The following is a 20190-nucleotide window of genomic DNA, read 5'->3' on the forward strand; positions in this document are numbered from 1 at the left end:
ATCACCAATCAAAAACACTCTCTCATTCCTTCCAAACTTTTCCATGCATACTTCTACATTTGTCCAGAACTCTTCTCTCACTCTTCTAGCACGATCTTGCGTTGGCGCATACACACACACAATCGCCCACATTTGTATTCCACCTTTCAACTTTACCCACACAATCCTTGACCCAACTGATCCATACTGTCTTATGCTCCTCTTCCATCTTTTACTCACAACTATACATAATCCTTCCTTTGCCCTCTCATTCTCACCTACTCCCGCACATATACCCCATCCATACTCCCATTCTCTCACACTTTCTCCTCTCCATTTTTTTTCAGTTATTCCACATACATCCACTTTCGCATCCTCAAGCACCTGGACAATCTCTCTCTCTTTCACCTCATCATTCGGTCCTCTTACATTCCATGTAGCCATTACCAAGTCCTTTGTCCGGTCCTGGGTCGTCATCGTTTGGTCAGTCCTTGTCCGAGGCTTATTGTTTGTTTTTTTTAGTTGGTTGGTTTCCGGGGAGGGGCACTAACCCTCCGCCAACCCTTTTGGTCGCCTTTTACGACAAGCAGGGATACTGGGGGAGTAATCTTGAAAAAAAAACCTACCCCCATGGGGAATATATATATATATATATATATATATATATATATATATATATATATATATATATATATATATATATATATATATATATATATATATATATACTGTATATATATATATATATATATATATATATATATATATATATACATACAGTATATATGTGTGTGTGTGTGTGTGTGTGTGTGTGTGTGTGTGTGTGTGTGTGTGTGTGTGTGTATGTGTGTGTGTGTGTGTGTGTACTGTATATAGGGTACATAAAATTTAATAATATTCAAATAATAAACATTTATAATAAATATATAATATAAATATAATTATTGCACTGTGTAACAAAGAATTTGTTTATTCAGCTTTTTTTGGTTTTGTTAGACTCAGTTTTCGATGCTGATTTCAATGGTATTTGTTTTGTTTGTGTATCTCTCATGTTTTTGTCAACAATTGGCAATTGTTTTTTTCCAGTCTTGTTACCTCACGCTGATGTAATGGCTGACGTAATGGCTGACCATGAGGATATCGTCAATGACGGAGGGGAAAATGATGATGAATCGTATGTTGGAGAATGTTCCGGAGACACTCCACACTTTCCCAATTAGCAAGAACCGGATGATTTGGTTCGAGATTCAAGACTCACCAAGTTCAATGCTGAGCTGCAGGCGTCTAAGTGAATGGAACTTGAATGGAACTCGTTGGATTCCAGCTGCAAATTGAGTTATAGGAATCACCACGGCAAGTTTGCATCCTTCTTCAAATTTTGCGAAGAAACCTCATTGTATTATTGTTTTGATGTTAAGGGTTTGTTCCAAGCCATGAGAGTGCATTACAAGGCCTCAGAATGGCGACTCTTCATAGACAGTTCTGTGAAGAGCCTAATAGCTGTGCTTTTGCATAATGGCAACAAACTGCCATCAATTCCAGTTGCACATTCTGTGGAAATGAAAGAAGGCTATGAAAATGTGAAGATTTGTCTGACAAAGATCAAGTACTCATATCACAATTGGGAGGTGTGTGGGGATTTCAAAATAATTTCGCTCCTACTTAGAATGCAATGTGGTTATATGAAGTACTCATGTTTTTTATTCTTGTTGGACAGCCGAAGCGATGCACAACATTTCGTGAGGAAAGACTGGCCTCTCAGAGAGTCTCACACCAGGCTCATGCAACGTTCTGAGAGCTCCACTTGCTACCGCCACTGCGCATAAAACTTGGTCTTGTGAAACAATTCATGAAAGCCATTGACAAGGATAGCAATGCGTTTCTGCATATCTAATTAATGTTTCCCATTGCCATGCGTTTCTGCATATCCAATCAATGTTTCCCAAGCTGAGCATGCCAAAGGTGATGGCTGGCATATTTACTGGCTGCAAGTTCGAAGAATGCTTGCAAGTCATGAACTCTGGGGTAAAATGACTGATGATGAAGAGCGCACTTGGAATGCTTTCATAGGTGTTGTGCAAGGTTTTCTTGGCAACCAGAGGAGACCAGATTCCATACAGCTCGTCGATGACCTGACCATCGCATTCCACCAGCCTGGCTGCAATATGTCAATCAAATTGACCTATCTGCATTCCCACTTTGATTTCTTCAGAAGCAACTTGGGTGCAGTCAGCGATGACTATGGCAAACTGTTCTCCCAGGACATTCTGCTGATGGAAACCAGATATCAGGGCAGGTGGAACGAGGCGATGATGGGCTATTATGTTTGGGGATTGTTGCACGATTCTCATCACAGCTACAAAAGAAAGTCAAAATCAAAAGTGCATTTCTAGAAACTATGTGCCCTGCATTACTTGTGATGTTACTTTTTGCTCATTTTCTAGTTATGTTCATAATATACACCTAGAAGCATATAAATTCATTGACATTCTCAACATTCTCGAAATGGAAACAAGGTGCAGTTCCTGTCCTTGTAATATACATATGTTCTTGCATAATACCTGTAACTATAGATTTACAAAAAAAAACAAATACTATTCGGAATCAACGCATTGACATTAATCAGAAACAGCGAAAAAATCAACACAAACAAAATTGGTTTACGTTTTTCACACAGTCTTGAATACATATATCGATCAATATCTATCTATCTATCTATCTATCTATCTATATTTATAATACAGGTAAATACATGTATATGTTATACACACACACATACCTGTATATATATATATATATATATATATATATATATATATATATATATATATATATATATATATATATATATATATATATATATATATATATATCCCCTCCATGTCCGTGGGTTAGGAATTTAATGTGCACCCCAGGTCGATGCCGAGGATATTTTCTGAAGTTTCGAAAATTGATTTTTGTTCTTGCCTTATTGAAGACAAAGTTCAGACGCACCTAACAGTGCAAATCCCAGCTTCCTAGACCCATTCTTTGGCTTGCAATGGAGCGCGAAATCGGCAAACAATATTCGCCGCCAAGAGGTGCTGCCGGACTGCAACATCTCGCATGTTGTTATCATTTTTTTTACCCCCAAAACAATGTGAATGGTGCTGAAATGTTGCGCATATATTAGATATGTTGATATCGAATTATTTCAGTACATGCTATGTTATGATTGTCTTAATATATATATATATATATATATATATATATATATATATATATATATATATATATATATATATATATATATATATTATTTCACCTTTTTGATATAAAATATCTTTATGATAGTGTCGAATTATCTTGTACGTTATCGTTGTGCCCATGCTTAGAAAAGGGAGGGGAAGGGTTGAATTTTCAATCCTAAACAAGAAAATTGCGTTTCCCCGATGCTACTCTCTCCCACGGGAGATGAAAGTGGAGGGTCAGATCCAAATAGCAATAGGAAGTTGAGTCGCAACTTGCCGCTCCACCAAGTGCATGGCTAAAAATAGAATCGTAATGTAGTTTCAAAACTATGAGTAAGTCTAATAATCACGAATACTGAGACAAACCTGAAATAAATAAACTTACAGACAAGGGACTATGTATTTTTTCCTTAATAACACGTTCATCCTTCTCTATCATTTTGCCCTGTTATTTTCGCAATATATGTTGCTGCCTGTCTGTCGTGAGTGTGGGAAAGTATGCTATTTTCTGCCTGGGTAAGGAAGAAGGGTACAGCTGGATGTTTCCTAACACTTTACACCGTCAGAATTCCGAGACGATCTGCCATTCACACCTCGCACGAGCTGATTAGCATGAAGGGAAGTTCTTTTCACCCATGAAAGCATCACGTGAACACAGTAAACTATCCTGTTATGCTCGTAAAAGGCAAAGAATATGTAAAATGATTCAAAACAGTGCAACAATTCTGACCAGATAGGTAAAGCTACCAAACAAAAATGAATTTTTCTTTTATTTTCATGTCTTTCTGGTTTATGCTTGTGTATATTAATGATCGTAAACAGGGTGGTTGTGTGTGTTTTGCAAGGGAGAGAAAAAAATTATATGTACTGTCTGGGTCCAGATAATGGGTGTAACTATAAGCGTTTAGGCATGGCCACGAGCAAAAAAAATCGTACATCCACTCGTCACAGCAGCAGGTGACGACCTGACTGACAGTGACAGATGAGGTGTGAGTGAAGGTCAGTCTCATGACCCAGATGTTTGTTCACTTCCCGAAAGTTTTCAGTTTTCTACAAGTCGCACTGCAACTAATGATCCAAACCATTATAACAAACCTGAGCAAATAGGTAAAGATACCAAAACAAAAATTTATTTTTTGCTTATTATCATGTCTTTTTGGTTTGCGCCTGTATTAATTCATAATCATAAACAGGTGGTTGTGTGTGTTTTGCAACAGAGGACAAAGATGATATTGTCTGCCTGGGTCGAGATAATACGTGTAGTTGTGCTTGTTTAAGGATAGTCAGGACCGAAAAAATCGAAAACTACTTGAGAAGGTGTATGGGAGTGTAGTCTATGGGTCAGGCTCAAATATGAAGTCCGTTTGGGTGGGGCCCGCTCGGGGATTTCCCTCTCTACAGCTCTGCCAAACCTCCTTACTCTCTCTCTCTCTCTCTCTTTCTCTCTCAGTTGATTGAGAAAGTTTTTATATATTTATAAGTTTTGTTTTCTTCTATATTGTTTCGACCTTTTTTCCACACCACCACTGAGGTAAAAGTCTTAGCGCATTTTTTTTAGAGAGTTTTCCCCAGTAGGCATAAGTCCTCTCTCTGACCTTTCTTCTAAAAAAATACTTGTTCACATTGTAAATAAGTTCTTTCTCCCGACTGTGGAGCACACGAGAGCGAGTCGGAGTAGCTGCCATCGTGGGTGGGGATCAGGGAGGAAGTGACCGGTCACCTGTAGTCTGAGGTGGGTGTCCTTGACCTCTTGCAACGTCGGAAAGCGACGTTGTCACGTGGTGTGGAATTTGTACAAATCATTGCTATTATCCTAAAAAGCGACACATTCATAGCACTATATAGCCTTATTTAATATATTTAATAAGTACAGAATATTTAATATACAATTTCAAATAGTAAATAGCTGACATATGACAGAGAGAGAGATAGGTACTGGGGTTGATGCGGCAAAGCTGTAGAGAGGGAAATCCCCTCTCGGGCCCCACCCAAACGGACTTCATATTTGTGTGTGATCATAGGACAGTCTGAAGACGTTCAGTATGTTCGTTCACTTCCCAAAAATTTTCGCACTTTATAATAGGCCGCTCTCAATGTCGCCTGCGGCCATTTATTGGCTAAATATCATTTGATGCCGGCTGACATTGAGGGGTTATGCGCTCTGAGCCAGAGGGGCGATCGTGCATTTTGCTTATTTTCGGTAATTAGTTGTTAAACTTGGACATGGCTAATTATACAATGGTAAGTTTATACTTATATGCATTTTATTGTTTAGCTTGAAAGTGCTAGCCAAGATGATTAAAATGGTGGTAAACATGATATATTTAAAGTATATTACAGTTTGGTAATTAGATGTCAAAGCAAATAAGCAAAATACATGGACGCCCCTCTGGCTATTATATATATATATATATATATATATATATATATATATATATATATATCAGTGCTGCACAGGTGCGCAAACACTTGCGCAAAGCGCAATTGTGCACCGTTGTGCTCTGGTGAATATCGTTTGCACATTCCTCACTGCGCACTGCATGAGACCATGCTCAATATTGCGTTTTCGCACCTGCCTAGCGCACCTGTCCTGTGGATTGCGCACTGTGCAATCCAAGGGACACGTGGTCTTGGGAGCTTCCCGTATGTCTAGACAAGGGATGGGGGAGGCTCGGGCGGGTCGTGAGGGTTTGGTGGAGGGAGACGAAAGGGACGGAGGGTAGTAGCATTTCTTAAAATTCTTCAACAGAGATAATGAATTTTAATATTTTTAAAATTATTATTATTAGTAAATAATAATAAATGAAAAGTACATTATTAAGAGTAGCATATGCAGTTCTTTACAGAAATCACTAAAACATAGGCCTACTATTTAAATCAAATATCCACAGCCTAATAATTCATTAGGCTGTGGATATTTGATTTAAATAATATGTGTTAATGATTTTTATAAGGAATTACACATGCTCTTATATATCTATACTGAATTATTAAATAAAAAGTATTGCAAAAATGCAGATAATAGTAAAACTAGCAACATCACAGCCTTTGTTTCCCTGTCCCTCCGCTTCGCAGCCCGCTCAGGCACTCACTTCCCTGAACTTCAATGAGTGAATAAGCTACTGCATGAAAATATTGTGATACCAGTTCTAATGTATGGAAATGAAGCTTTGACCTTGTTGGAGGGACAGAACTCAAGAGTGAGAGCTGTAGAAATAAATGAGTTATTTTAGAGGACCATGTGGAGTTACATGGAGAGACAGACTGACAAATGAGGAAGTGAAGAAGCATTGTGGTGTGGATGTGGATGTGATAGGAAGCGTTAAGAGAGGATGGAGAGTGAGAGACTAACGAGGAGTGTATGTGAGTGAAGTTGAGGGGGGGAGAGGGAGGGGGAGGCCACCTTTGGCTCTCCTCTCCTTTCACTGATCCACCTGGTGAACAAGCCTACATCTTTTCTATCCTTAATGACCTAGAGCAGCTTGTACAGCACCCTACCCATATCCCTGACCGCCTAGGAGAGAGATCGAACATACTTGACCTCTTCCTCACAACTAATCCTTCTGCTTACTCTGTTAATCGTTTCTCTCCGTTGGGCTCCTCCGATCACAACCTTATCACCTTAACCTGTCCTATCACTCCGGTACAGCCTGTGGACCCTCCAGGGAAACGTCGTCTGTGGCATTTTGGAGCCGCGGACTGGGAGGCCCTCAGGCAGTACTTCTTTGATTTTCCCTGGAATGATTATTGCTTCCATGGCCGTGAGCCATCTGAGTGTGCCTTGCGCATTACGGAGGTTATTCTTTCGGGCATGGAAGCATACATTCCTTTCTCATATCCTTTGACTAACGCAAGAAAGCCTTGGTTTAATCACGCTTGTTCTAATGCTGTCCACAACAAGGAGAGGGCCTACAAAAGGTACTGGAGTCAACCCACCACTGAATCACATCATCTTTACGTTTCTGCCCGGAATCGTGCTAAGTCTGTTCTTCGCTCTGCTAAAAATAATTTCATCCGTACTAAATGCTCTCAACTCTCCAACTCAAATTCTTCCCGCTCCTTCTGGCACCTTGCCAAAAACCTTTCTAACAACTTTACCTCATCATCCTTCCCTCCTCTTTTCTACTCTGATGGTTCTGTAGCTATTTCTTCTACTGATAAAGCGGATCTCTTCGCACAGTCTTTCTCCTCCAATTCCACCTTAGACGATTCCAGTGCTGTTCCTCCATCACTTCCTCCCTCTGACTTCCTCATGGCTGACATTAAAATTTCTTCAGCTGATGTATTTTCTGCCATCACTGGCCTCAGTACTAACAAGGCATATGGGCCTGATGGGGTCCCTCCTGTTGTTCTCAAGAACTGTGCTTCTGTGCTTACACCCTGCCTAGGCAAACTCTTTCGCCTTTGTCTGTCAACTTGTACCTTTCCTTCTTGCTGGAACTTTGCTGTCATTCAGCCAGTCCCAAAGAAGGATGACCACTCCCAACCCTCCAACTATCGTCCAATTGCTTTAACGTCCTGTATTTCAAAAGTTTTCGAGTCAGTTCTCAATAGAATAATTTTAAGGCATCTTTCCTATCACAACCTTCTTTCCGATTGTCAGTACGGGTTCCGTCAGGGACGCTCCACTGGCGATCTTCTCACCTACCTTTCAGACTCCTGGTCATCCTCCTTTCGGGACTTTGGCGAAAGCTTTGCCATTGCACTTGACATCTCAAAGGCTTTCGATCGAGTCTGGCATAAATCTTTAATTTCCAAACTGCCCTCCTACAGTTTCTATCCTTCTATCTGTGCCTTCATCGCTAGCTTCCTTTCTGGTCGTTCTATATCCGCTGTTGTAGATGGCCATCGTTCTTCCCCTAGATCTATCAACAGTGGTGTTCCTCAGGGCTCTGTCCTATCAACAACTCTCTTCCTTTTATTCATCAATGATCTTCTAAGCTGTACATCTAACCCTATCCACTCATACGCTGATGACTCCACCCTTCACCTTTCCATTCGGTTCCCACAACGCCCATCTCAGCAGTTACTTCAACAAGCAAGGGATGAGGCTATGGCACACCTAATGTCTGACTTGGCTCGTATCTCAGACTGGGGTAAAATAATATGGTTGTTTTTAATGCATCTAAGACTCAGTTCTTACACCTATCAACCTGACAAAATCTTCCACAGGTATACCCACTAATGTTTAATAATATTCAGCTTAATCCTGCATCATCCTTGAACATGCTTGGGATTTCAATTACTCGGGACTTATCTTGGAAAAATCATATTACATCTCTTGTACAATCTGCTTCCAAGAGATTGGGTGTGCTAAGCCGACTCCGCTCTTTCTTTACCCCTGCACAATTGTTGACTCTATACAGGGGTTTTATCCGCCCCTGCGTGGAGTACAACTCTCATGTGTGGGGAGGCTCCCCACACAGAGCTCTTCTCAATAGGATGGAGTCAAAGGCTTTTCGTCTCATTAACTCTCCTCCTCTTACTGACTCCCTTCAACCTCTGTCTCTTCGCCCCACTGTTGCATCTTTATCTCTTTTCTATCGCTACTTTAATGGTCACTGCTCCTCTGAACTGTCTGCTTGCATTCCTCCACCTCTACGACGGGCGCGTAGCACCCGTCTGGCAGCAAACTCTCATCCCTTTTCTGTCCAACTCTCTAATGCAAGAGTTAACCGTTACTCCCAGTCTTTCATTTATGCGACAGGTCAACTCTGGAACCGTCTCCCTCTGTCTGTATTTCGTGCTGCCTATGATCTCCAGTCTTTCAAACGTAGTGTGTCCAGGCATCTCAAAAAGATCGGATCTTGAATTTGGCTCTCTATTGTATTTTGTTTTTCTCTTGGAGGGAACTGTTACTGCGGGCCCATGGCCTTTGGTTCCTTCTTCCTCGCAAAAAAAAAAAAAAAAAAAAAGGATGAGATGAAGGGATGGAGTGGAGAAGTATATGAGAGAGGGGTGTGTGAGCTGTGAGCAGGGCAGTGAAATGGCAGGGGACAGGGTGACATGGAGGCGATTTGTTGATTGTTTGTGGCCAGTGGCCATCCCTTACGTGATTTAGGCGTCTGGCAATAGATAGATAGACAGAATAATAATAAATAAAAGTAAGAATGCTAGTTTATTTAAATATCTCAAAATTTTACAGTAATTCCCATAAATATATGTAAATGGTTTGCGCTTGCACTTTGCGACATTGCACACGCTAAATATTTGTCAGATTGCGCACTTGCACTTGCACAAGGTAGTGAACTGTGGATTGCGCATTGTGTTTGTGCAAGGTCCTTCGTTTGCGCTGCCCACCACTGATATATATATATATATATGTATGTAGACTGTATACATACATCATCATACATTATACATAGAACATCAGCCATTACAAGTCCACTATTGAACAAAGGCCTCCCCCAGCCTCCTCCACGAATTCCTTGACTGAGCCAATCTCTGCCACGTTTTCCCTGCAAATTTCTCCGTCTCATTTCTCCACCTCTTGTCTGGCCTTTCTCTGTTATGCTTAGCATCTCTTGGTGCCTAGCCAGTCAGGCTCTTGCTCTATCGGTTATCCCTTATTCTTGCTGCAAGGCCTGCCCACCTCCATTTCAGTTCATTTATAACTTCTACAATGTCTTTGACTCTTGTCCACTCTCTCACCCAAGTTGATCTTTCCCTGTATCTTAAAGATATTCCCATCACTGACCATTTCATTGCTGTCTGCGATCGGATTAGTTTACTTTACACCGATTTTTTCAGTTTCCATGACTCACTACCGTACGTCTATCTATCTGTCTGTCTATTGCCAGATGCCTTAATATCGTTAGGGGTGGCCACAAACAAATAGCCTCCATAGTGTCCTATCCCCTGCCATGTCACTTCCCTGCTCCCAGCAAACACCCTCTCTCTCAAATACCTCTCCACTCCATCCCTCCATCACGTTCTTGGCCTCCCCCTCCCACTCCCGCCCTCCATCCCTCTCCCATATACTCTCTTCGTTAGTCTCTCACTCTTCATCCTCTCCATATGCTTCCTCTCACATCCACATCCACACCACAACGATCCTTCACTTTCTCATCTGTCAGTCTGTCTCTCCATGTCACTCCACATGCTCCTCTCAACTAACTCATTTCCACTGCTCTCACTCTACGAGTAGAATTGTGCCCTTTCAACAATGTCCAATCTTCACTTCCTCACGTTAGTGTTGGTATCACGATACTGTCATGAAATAAATTTTCACTTCTATGCTCACTTCCCTGTTTCTTATCACTGCTTTCAATGAGCTAACAACCTTTCTTCCCTATTGTACCCTTTCAAGCACTTCACCCTCTAAATTTCGATACCTTACTCATCTCACTACTCAATTATTCAACCTTTTGACACAAACGTCCTGTGTTACTCCACTTAACACAAACGTCTGGTGTGACAGACCCATTTTTGGAAAAATCAAAAACCACAGTTGTAATCAAAATTTAATTAATCCAAAAATACACACGAAAAATATACCCCCTCTACTTTATTTTCATCACCCAAATACCATAATCAAAAGAAAACTTAACACTTCTGGAGTGACTTTAAAAAAAAAAGAAACACGATAAATGGCAAAAATAATTACATGTTCAAAGATTACTAAACGATAATCTTGTGAAATGAAAGCTAAGGACTTGTCCTTATGCTCACACTCTTCCAGGTCCCTGGACCATCAGCTAGGGAAGGCACAATCATCTGGCACAACAGCTCATTGTACTGGAGATTGACAAACAAGGGGTATTTTTTAGAGTCAAAAAATAATGTACACTCACAATCCAAAATAATTATCCAAGCCTTGTATGAGCCGGGTCCGGAACAGGGCTGTGCCTCCGAACATTACCCCCCACCCATCCACCCCCACCCTCTCTTTTTTCCCAGTCATTCGTGCCGTGAGTTTTGGAACGTAGATCAGGGTTCAGCCAGAAGATTCGAGACAATTTCTGGGTGAATATGTTTGTTTGAATTTGGGATAAAGTTTTATTTGAAATAATGAACATGAGAAAAGAATTATCGATAGATATACTCCTTTGGTGGAGTTAGGCTATACAGTAGAAAGCTGTAAAATGAAAATATATGTAGGATGAATGTTAGTATCGGGAAGTATGGTTTACGTAAAGATTGTTTTTTAGATCATGGTTTACTTTTAGCCTATTAAGAGATAATATAATTTAAGTAATTGATGGTTAACCCTTCGTACGCCAGGTGAAAATTAGTAACCCGGAACCCCATGTGGGGGCTTGAGAGACCCCAACTCAATAGGTGGATTTCTGCCATATGCACAAAATTACAAATGTTAAATTTTGCACATATGTTGCCCAGGACACGGCACGTGCAGCCAATCGACCATGTCTTACTTTTTTTTTCTTTTTTTTAGTAAAACTTTTGTTTCTTCAAATTTTTTTAAGTTTGCACATACAATGAATAATGTGGCATATATTTTTAGGTTACATCATTCTTCTTCATTCAGAATGCTCTTGACATAATGAAATTAATGTATTATTAGTTTTAATACCATATAAGATAATCGTTAAAATAAAATGACTAGAAATATTTGGTTGAACCGATGTTCAGAACGGACAAGATTGATATTTATATCCAGAAACCCCCTGAATGATTTACAGATAAAGTAGACTAGATTGACATTTACTGTTTATAACAAAAAAAAAAGACTGACATTTACAGTATATTAGGAACAACCCTGAATCAGGTAAACAATGAACAAAACCAACTAATATGTCATTATCAACATTAGAAATGTGAGGATCTTGTACTGTACGATTCTTCCCCGCTGACTGTAGAGCATCTCAGTATTCAGTGACAGGGTCAATATATCCAGATCCGTGGATAAAGGATCCGGATCTGGATCTGCCCTCCCAAATTAAATCGTTCTTTCTTGGTCCATGGCCCACCTTTCCACATTATATCATTGAAATTCATTGAGAACTTTTGGAGATATTGTGCGGGATACTCCGGATCCGGGTCCAAAATTTAATAATTTCTTTCTTGGCCCATGACCCATCCTTTCACATAATTTCTTCAAAATCTGTCCATAACTTTGGGTAACCCTGCTAACAGACAAGACAGACAGACAGGCAATCAACGCGGGGTAAACATAGCCTCATTGGAGGAGGTAATAACATTCGCTCTGTCTTGGGAAGCGTGGGTGTAATTAAAGTAAATCAATAAGTAAAAATATTTGTGTAACGGGTGGGGCGTGTTCCACCCTAATCTTAATAAATCTATCAGGCAGTAGCAAGAATAAAATAGTAGTTTACTTCATGAATGAACTATTTGGAGAGTGTTAGTCTGTTAGTCAGTATGTCTTCATATGATTTACGTCATCCTGTCCGGGATAGTTGCATTTTCACTTCAGCTGAATAAAATCATCTGGCAGTAACAGTATTGCAGTACCAATTAATGTGAACTGATAATTCCAGTTAATGTGAACTGATAATTCGGAAACTCTCTGCCTCACTTTCTTTCTGTTTATTTTACCTGCTTCTCAGTCTTTGCCTTCATCTACAGAAAGAGTTTATTATTCTCTATTGTGCAGAATAAAATCGCCCGTATATAGCATGGGTGAAGTAGCAATCAATGTGAAATAATGATTAAGAGACTGTCTTTCCCCTAGTCCGTCTGCCCAATTGCCTAACACGTTTCCCTCTACAATAAAGGTCTGTTATCACTTATATAATCTGAACAATGTCATCAGGTGATATCAGGCATATAGCAAGTCAACGTGAATCGATAATCCAGAATCTGTGTCTGTCTGTCAGTCTGTCTGTATATTTTATTTAGGAGGCGATTTCTTACCGAAGATGCTTGTAATCGTTTGTCATTAGCAAGAACAAAATAACAATTATTCACAGTCTCAGATGGCATATGTCCGTTTCTTTCCTTTTCCTTGCGGGAATAGTTTATACTCAACCCGGCTCACTAAATGTCTGTCTATCTATTTATTGCCAGAAACCTTATTCCCGTAAGTCGTGGCCACAACAAATCACCTCCATGTCGTTAAATGTGTTTGTTGATATTAAGAATAAACTAAAATCACTGACGAATCTCTAAGGCATATGCCGGTCTTTCCGTCAGTTTTTTCTGTCTATTTCTCTCAGGAAAACTTCAATTCAACAACATGATTCTCTGCCAGACAGACTTCCAAGCAAGACTGAATGTTAACAAAATTATTAAAATATTTTACATTTGAGACCAATACGAGTATAACATTTATTTCGTTTGGCATCATGCACTTTTACGTTATTGTGCTGATTTTTTTTTTTTTTTTTTTTTTTTAACGATTTTACGTTATATAGATGCTCTCTCCCTCCCTCCAAAACTGCAACCATCCCTTTCGATGGATGGGTAGCCGAACTCATTTACTTCGCAGTTTGAAGCAGATTACGACGCTCAGAATGTTCTGTAGCATCTGTATAATGTAAATACGTATGGAAAAATTCTGACTGCACAACAACAGAATAAAATAGCGTGATGCAAAATCGGATGAGCGTTATACTTGTATTGGCTTCACATTCTAAACATTGTAATATTTTCTTTAATACTCAAGTTTACTTGGAATTCTGTCTGACAGAGAACAATGTTGCTGAGTAGAAGTCATCCCCAGGGAAACAGACAGAAAAACTGACGGAGAGACAGGCATATGCTTTACAGAGATTCGTCAGTGTTGTTATTTATTCTTAATGTAAACAAACACATTTAGTAAAGAAGGTTGAATATAAACGATTCCCGCATGGGAAAGGAAAGACACAGACACATGATTTCGAAATTACGAATAACTGTTATTCTTCCTAAAGACAATTACATACATCTTCGGTAATAATCGCCTAAATAAAACAAACAGACTGTGTGTGTGTGTGTGTGTGTGTGTGTGTGTGTGTGTGTGTGTGTGTGCTCGCGCGCATGTGTGCGTGCGTACTTGTTTCATGCCACGAAACAAAGGCATGAACCACCTCTCGGTCAAGTGATCAAAGAAGGTGGTTGTAGTTGGGAATGGATGGAGGGAGGAGCAGGGTAGGTGGTTTAAACCTGTGTCCGAACACCAGACCATTCTTCGTTTCCTGGCCACGGCATCGGCAAGGCCTGGATACTTTCTTTGGGTCGCGAGTGTACATGCAATAATAATTTATTTTATAGTTACGTACTCCTGTAAATGTACACTACATGCTTTTCATTCCTCCCTAAGGCTATACCCCTTGATTTTCAACCCGATTTATTATTTTTATTACTGGCTACTTTCCAAAGCATCATTACTTTGTTTTTTCAGAGTCATAAATGGACATCCATGGAGTGAATAATATTTTTCTATGATTATTTACACCTGTAAATGCACAATAAATGATGTCTATTCCTCCCTAAGGTGTTTATTCCTCCCTAAGGCTATACCCCTTGATTTCCAACCCGATTTTTTTTTTTTATACTGACTACTTTCCAAAGCATCATTACTTAGATTTTTCAGAATCATAAATGGATATCCATGGAATGAATAATATTCTTTATGATTATTTACACCTGTAAATGCACAATAATTGATGTTTATTCCTCCCTAAGGCTATATATACCGCTTGATTTCCATCCCGATTAAAAAAAAAAAAATACTGACTACTTTCCAATGCATCATTACTTAGTTTCTGCAGAGTCATAAATGGACATCCATGGAATGAATAATATTTTATTACTAATTATTTACACCTGTAAATGCAAATAAATAACGTTTATTCCTCCATAAGACTATACCTCTGGAAAAGATTATTCAATACCTGCTAAGAAAAACACATTAGTTCATCACCCACAGAACTCACAAAGATCATCAGTAACACTTATCATCTCTAGATTTCATAATTTCACTATAGCAGTCACTCTGGAGTGCAATATTCACAAAAATCATGTACACACACACAAACACACACACACACACACACACACACACACACACACATATATATATATTTATATATATATATATATATATATACATATATATATATATATATATATATATATATATATATATATATATATATATATATATATATATATATATATATATATATATATATACTGTATACTCAAATACAAACGTCGGGTCTGTGAGACCGAAAATAGGCCTATCGAAAAAAGATGTGGAGAGAGCGGACCGACATGACCTTTCCCTACAAGAGCAACACAAGGGAGGAAGGTACTGGAGAGGGCAGCCAGCCTGCACCCTTACCCACAGAGTGATCACGTGATCAACATAGGGGTGGGAGTCTCAGACCTGACGTTTGCATTCTAGGGTTAAACGCACTCACATTTTCCATTTCCTAGTCATCCAACCTCACTGTACATTCACTGGCTTCATTCCTCTTGAAGACCATAACTTTACTCTTCCCTAAATTCACCTTTAGATTCTGTTTCTTACACACTCTCCCAACCGTTTCTTACACACTCTTCCAAACTCATCCATCAAGCCTTGCAGTTCCCATTCCTTTTCATTTAACACAGTATCATCTGAAACAACAGTTCATGGAGTTTTCAAACACCGTCCTTTCTCATTCATGGGCGTCATTTGGGACGGGGGGGCAGGTAGAGGAGCTCGCCCCACCAAGCTTTCTGAGGGGGCCTCCAAATCAACTACAGTTAATGAAAAAAAAATTAAGGTTAACACCGTAAAATTAAAAATAACTTGTGCTTAGCCTCAATACGTTTTGAGTGAAATATATTGTGTGTGTGTGTGTGTGTGTGTGTGTGTAATAATCACAATAATTACCTAGGTATTATTAAAGGATGTCAATGTAAATATGTTCCTAGCCTGCTGTTCAGTTAACTTCAGTATCGAGCTGCCTTTTTTTATTGCATTCTGGCTATCATTTAAAGCTTTTATTCGTCTTAGGAAGTACATACATGTAGGTACGAGTCTTAACAGTTCACTTAGATCTGTGGTTCCCAAAGTGAGCGTTGTTTTACTTGTTGAAGAACTTGATGCTCTACAGGCATCATCATCCTATAAAATGGAAACATTATATATATATATATATATATATATATATATATATATATATATATATATATACACTTTATAGGATGATGATGCCTGCAGAGCTTCAAGTTCTTGAACCAGTAAAGCAACTGACAATATTGACTTAGCCACTACATCATCTCCTAGTCAAGACTCAGATTTGATTCCTGTTGGTGAACCAGGGATCACATTAGCACATACTGTTGCACCGAACTATGATAAAAAAAAGATACAAAAGACAGTCTATCTACATCACAAACTCCAGCAACTCAAGTAGTTGAAATTTCTAAGTTCTCCTATGATAAACCTAGTCAACCAAAACAGCCAAACTACCCAGGCAATCAGAATAATAGGAAATTAGAAGTCCCTATTTTCATATATTTTCTTGGTTAGAATGCTCTGTCTCACAAGATGCGTGTTACTGCTCTCCATGGAGGCACTTTGCTGGAGCATCCGTTTGTAGGGAGGAAGGATTAGGTAGACACCGTTTATTGATGTTGGAATAAGGAAATGGAATGATATCAGTACCCTTATCAAACAGCATCAGGCAAGTGAAAGACATTAATAGCATGATAGCTTGGTCTAATGACAAGGATATTCAGTCAGGGTCCACTCATTCTGTAGCATCTTGTCTATCTTCAGCTAGGTGACAAGAAATTGAGGACAACAGGGAACAGGCAAGGCCTGTCTTTTCGTGGACATGATGAGGGTGGTGATACATTATATTCAGGAAATTTTGTAGAAATTCACTTAATTGTTGAATCAAATCCCTCTCTAAAACAAAGTTAGATAAACGATATAGCCATTATACAGCTCCTCAGTACCAGAATGAGTTGATATCAGTTGTTGGAAGACATATCAAGGACATAATTTGTGCTGAAGCATAAGAAGCCAGGTACTTTTCAGTTATGGTTGATGAAAGGAAAGACTTGTCAAAAAAGGAACAGATGGCTATTCTTGTGCGTACTTTAGTGAGGATATTGTGAAGGAACGTGTCATTGGAACCTATCACATGGAAAAGGTTGATGCTGCAAGTTTATCTGTTTTAATATAGAAGGAGATTGAACAATCTAGTTTAATTTGGTCTGTGTGGCTCGGTGTTATGATGTTGCTGGTGTACTGAGTGGATGCTTTAGCGGGGTTCATGCAAGACTACGGGATAAAATTCCCCAAGCAGTATAGGCTACATACATTGCCATGCACACCGGCTGAATTTAGTACTGGGTGACTGCATAAAGAATACCAGTGGCCTCTCTTCATTTTTTTGTCAATTATTAACACACTTTACACATTTGTTAGTAACAGTAACAGAGGGAAACAACTTTTCATAGAGGCACAGAAAACAGATCTTCAGGATTTGACACTAGAAAAACCTGCTATAAGTAGATGGTCTTCCTGTTATAGGTCAGTATCAAAGGTTAAGCTTCGCTATGAGTGTTTGCTATCTGTGCTAAATATGTTAGGACTCCATATTATAATTACAAATCATAATAGACAGATAGATAAATAGATAGATAGACAGACAGATAGAAGCAGCAAATCAGATGATGAGAAGGTACTGTGTCTGCGAGAATCGAGCAATGCTAAACAAGCTTACACACTCTAATGATTGATAGGCATACGACAGCGCCTCGTGACCATACACACACATACACACATACTCACACACAGGTTTCTAGAACATTCCAAGAACAGTGTAACACACGTGACACGACCCCTGCTACACCAGAATTTATGAAGCAGAGCTCAGAAGGAGACAGGCCATAGAACCGGCAGGTAGTAGGGAGAAGGAGACCAGCAACATGGGTGAGAGGGTGGAAGAGAGAGAGCGAGACAGGGAGGTTAGCTCGCGGGACTCTATTTTGTTAATATTCCAAGACAAATAATAGTCCCATACTCATCTTTACCTCTTTGTCATTGCATGACAAAAAGGTAACGAAGATTATCTAATTACATAACTATTCAAGTGTAATAACCGCTCGTCCACGAGTCTAATATCTGTATAACTAATCTACAAAACTACACTACTAGTTTCTACAAAGTTATTGTGAGATATGGTGGCAGCGAACGTACGAACCTCGTCTACGAATCTGCAGTGAATTCTACAAAATACAAGCTACAAGCCTATGAGTCTGCGAGTCTACAAGCCTACAAGCCAACGATTCTACAAGCGTATAGTTGATTCTACATTATCAAGATTGAAAAAAATAAATAAAAATAAAAAATACCTCTTACAACCAACAACTCACAACCAGCTCCTGACAGTATTCTCTCCAACCCCCCCTCCGTCTCCCCGATCATCACGTTGATTTAGAGGTGAAGAGGTCACAGGACGTCTTGCTAGTAGTTTAACAAAGTACTGATTCAAACAATCTTGCAATTTCTACGACGAACCAACGAACTACAACCATCTACAATCAACTACGAGTAACAACTCTACTAGTCGTCTGTATAATCTTCTACACGCACGTACAAGTAGCGACAGTCTTCATCCCACAACGAGTAAATCACAAGAGAAAAGGACCGAGAATACATCGAGAAAGAAAAACAAAACAAAGAAACGAAGAATGAGACACGACTCACAGCTCACAACCACCAGACCTCACCCTCCTTTCCTACTGTCCCCCAACCTCCACCACTGACACAGGAGTGAAGAGGTCAAGACGACAAAGCAGATACCAAGCCCATATTCACAACTCATCTTACTCACTCATCTTCACTCAAGTTACTCATCGCTACTCATTTACTCACCACAGCTACCAGTGTGGGAAATGGACGTCACCATAAGTGGTTGCTGAGACGACAACACGTCAATCAACCCGTGAAGGACAACGCTATCACCACGTGCAACACCACTCACACCATTTCTACCACGGTAAAAATTAGTGAGTTACATAGTTACTTCATTCATACGATACACAGTGATAGACAACACATTTTGCACAAACATAATTATAAAACCTGCTGTATAATTACAACTTAAATACATACTGTATACCTACTTCAATTATCTTCATAATTCAATCATTAAATACTTGCACCAACAATAAATATTCTACACTGTATATATTCACTCATTTACTATAGCAGTTATTTACTACCAACGAGTGTTACCATTTATACCTACGTAAAATACGTGTTTCATACATACAGCTATACATTATTACATCTACAAAGTAATAAAGAAAATATACCATCACAGTTACTCAGTGAGCGATTAAAAGAATTGTATTAAACATTTATTAATTAAAGCTACCTTGTGGAAACAGATAAATTAAGTTACAAGGAAAACCAGAAAAAAAAATTGGCCAACACAAATGACGTTAGCAAGAATGAACATCTTCAACACAATCGTAAAGACAAAGATTTCCACACAGTGCTGACACATATATTGCCCACGACAGGTACAAGTGAACAACAAGTAAGTGTATATAGTTAATACTGTATATAGTGTAGGAATATATAGTTAATACTGTATATATATTTTTTATATGAAATAACAAAATATGGGGCTATATAATATAATTTTCAGTAATATCTGTGCAATATAAATTAAATCTTAAAAAAGGGTCCCAAGGAAATTAGCCAGCAATTATGCAACCTCGGACAACACCGAAAAAGCGTAGACAAACGAAGTTAGACAATTTTTAGGTCTAGCTGGGTACTATAGGTCTTTCGTACCACAATTCTCTCATATAGCCTTTCCTCTATTCCGACTACCCAAAAAAGATGCTATATTCCAATGGGAAGAAGAACAAAAAAAGGCATTTAACAATCTAAAAATTTAACTAACAAATGCACCTTGTTTGGTATATCCGGATTTCACAAAATCATTTATTATCTGTACAGACGCATCAGTTAAAGGATTAGGGGCTGTACTGATGCAGGAATATAAAAGAGGAAAGAATCAACCAATTGCATTTGCCAGCAGACAAACAAAAGGTGCAG

This window comes from Coenobita brevimanus, chromosome 50 (genome assembly GCF_032717465.1).
Source record: "Coenobita brevimanus isolate Jiangsu-jjx chromosome 50, ASM3271746v2, whole genome shotgun sequence".
Lineage (NCBI taxonomy): Eukaryota > Metazoa > Arthropoda > Malacostraca > Decapoda > Coenobitidae > Coenobita > Coenobita brevimanus.